Source organism: Sinocyclocheilus rhinocerous, unplaced genomic scaffold (assembly GCF_001515625.1).
Source record: "Sinocyclocheilus rhinocerous isolate Xijiao unplaced genomic scaffold, SAMN03320098_v1.1 scaffold1371, whole genome shotgun sequence".
NCBI lineage: Eukaryota > Metazoa > Chordata > Actinopteri > Cypriniformes > Cyprinidae > Sinocyclocheilus > Sinocyclocheilus rhinocerous.
Window position 1 is genome coordinate 92,921 of NW_015637531.1, and position 2,898 is coordinate 95,818.

The 2,898-nt window shown below is 38.3% G+C and overlaps 1 protein-coding gene across 1 annotated transcript in view; it reads left to right on the forward strand.

The window, feature by feature from the left end:
• LOC107748916 (arf-GAP with GTPase, ANK repeat and PH domain-containing protein 1-like) overlaps positions 1–2,898 on the forward strand; it is a 156,992-nt gene that overhangs the window by 54,716 nt on the left and 99,378 nt on the right. The gene's annotated exons all lie outside the window — the stretch shown is intronic.

Consider the following 2,898-nt stretch of genomic DNA (forward strand, 5'->3'; position numbering starts at 1 on the left):
TTGCATGGCTTTCTATACATCTCTTGTGTGAGACGCGAGTGCAACAGTCATATTTGTCCGTCTAAAAAACGCGCTGAATTTGCGTTCTGTGTGAATGGCTTCATTTCGGTTTTAACCTAATCGAGATCTTCTAAGCATTAAGCTACTATATTTCTCTAATATTTTGAATGAATAACGCAGCAACTGCGTGTCTCGTGGGCTAGAGTAGACTAACAAAACATTAAAATGCAACAACTTCACTTACATCATCATCACTGCATCTCGTGTGCCACTGATGACACTCCCTGACGCACACCTAACATTTGATTGTACTATTTTTGCATTCAAATGCAAATGTTTATTTTAAATTCGACTAATATTCATTCTTTATTTACAATCTCCTCATCACAGGCAGGCACAGCACTCAATTCAGCAAGTGTTTGTGTGTGATGTCTGCGTCACTCATAGCACGTGCCTATATCGTGCACTATATCGAACATTTTTTCTATTGTTATCGAAGAAGGTGTACCGTCGATAAATAACGATACCGTTTTATCGCCCAGGCCTAGTTGAAAGTAATGATAGCTTGCAGGTCAGTAAGTCAGAGTGATTTATTGAGTTCAGTCAGATTCATCAGACTGATTCAAACTGTAACTCTTTTGAACAATTCATTAAAAGAAGCAGAGTCATTTGCTCATGAAACGGACTACACTGGTCAAACCATTTTTTCCCCCGATGCAGCTCGAAAGAAAAACTCACAAGTAAGAAGTGTTATCTGTCAATAGTTTGCTGTGCACGGACTGCAAACTCAAATTCATCACGGAACTGGAGTGAAAAGCAGTGCAGGAAATGTTGGTAAGCACCCTAATGCATATTGCACATATAAATGGAAAGAGCTTTTGCCAAGCTTCAATCTGACGACCTCTTCCTGTCTAATTAGACCAGTTCTTAGACAGAATAAGCTGCAAAATGCATCAGACTTTGATGACTGTCAAGATTCTGGCTGTAGATGAATATAGATGAGACCAGATATAATCAAGCAACTTGGATCTCATACCAGACGTCTCATTCAGAGGAATTACACACTCTCACTGTTCTGCAGTTCTGCAGTGAGAGGAAAAGCCGCTTCACGACATAAAGATATTTACGCCCTGACCGAATGATGATGGATGTCCTTGGGAGTTGTGACTTGCGCCAAGTGCACCTTTGAGCGCTGTGTAATGGTTAATTGTTGCAAGCTACCCGACACATTCATTATTATGCTTTGTGTGTTAGTTCCACTTTCATAAATCCTAATTTAATCTTTGATGGAGCCTCATGGTGTCGATTTTGGACTGGTGTTGGCCTAGTTCTCCAAGTCCCCTCAGGATGCTTACATTGTGTGTGTTGGATTTGAATGATTTAGGAGACTCACTAAAAGCTGCAAGCTTGTAAAGTGAGGGTGAATCCTAAGGATGAAAGCTGAGCGGGATAAAAGCGGAGGAAGGACCTGATCCGGGTCAGGCCATCACAAACACCAGGACACTGACCCTGGTAACATGATGCAGAATTATTGTAAATTGTAAATTGAGGGACTTCCTGTAAATGTCTTTCTATTTTTTTTCTTCCAATTTCACTATACTGTTCTTTCCATCACGTCGTCATTTTCTGCCCGACACAGAGTGGGTGGTGGAAGTCCGCTTCTGTAATCGGTCAGCTCAGGGTGGAGGGTCCAGGCAGGTCATGGGAAACTGACTGCAAAGAATCAACGCTGAGTGAAATGAGACTCTCACTCTACATACACATATAAACAAATACATAAGAGCATTTAAATAAGATACATGAGCTTCCCACAGGGCACCCCTCATTAGCCCACCTGCTGGAATATCTTGGCTGTTTCTATTCTGAAGTTGATTTTTGTGTCCTCCTTGACTTTCAGTGACTTTAAAATGACAACAGGATTGTCATATTTGTGAAGTAACTATGTGTTTACCACACAATCAAATGCAGATGAGGTTCACTTGCCAGAATTATTTCACCTAGAGGTTTCCCCTATTGCAATGAAATTCAAAATATACAACAAAAGTATGTTCACATGATCAGGTGATTAAGTTTTGGTGTCATAATGAATTTGTTTAGCTTGTTTTTTCCAGTTATGTTTTGTATTTTCAGTGTAATTTTTTTTATTTAGTTTTAGTTTTCGTTAAAGATTACACTGAATAGTAGTTGAGATACAATGTAGTGATAGTACCTGAGATGTCCACAATCAATGGATAAAGTCAAGTCACGTTTATATAGTGCTTTATATTATACGGATTGTTTCAAAGCAGCTTCACATTAATAAGCAGGACAATAAGTGTTAATGTTGTAAAATTCATAAATTATGAAAAATTTAATTTTAGCTGTATAAAAGAAAATAGGGTCTTTATTCAGCTCAATTTAATTCAATGTTCAATTCAATTCAGTTCAATTTAATAACTGTCAGTGCTATGGTCTATCAATAACTGTATCTGAGCCATTAATTTTTTTGACTGCAAAAATCGAGTTAAAGGGGTCATATGATGCGATTTAAATTTTTCCTTTCTCTTTGGTGTGTTACCTAACAAGTTGAAATCAACTGGGTGATTTCAAAGCAAAATGTGTCAGTTGTTTGGAGCCAATCATATGCATTCTCATGAGAAGCATGCTCTTCATTGTCTCTCCTCAGAGTTGTGGATGAAGAGCAAGGATAATGACTGGCTGTTTTAGTATCATCGTTACTGCCTTCATTTTTTAATAGATGAAATAAAGGCTGCTGTCACAGTATTCATGGTTAGTGAGCTCTGTACAAAGACAAATATCAAGAACCTTGATGAGGGGGAGGGGGGGGGGGGGGGGGGGTGTGCGTTTTTTTTTTTTTTTTTTTTTTTTTTTTTTTTGTTTACAAAATAAATAGAAGGG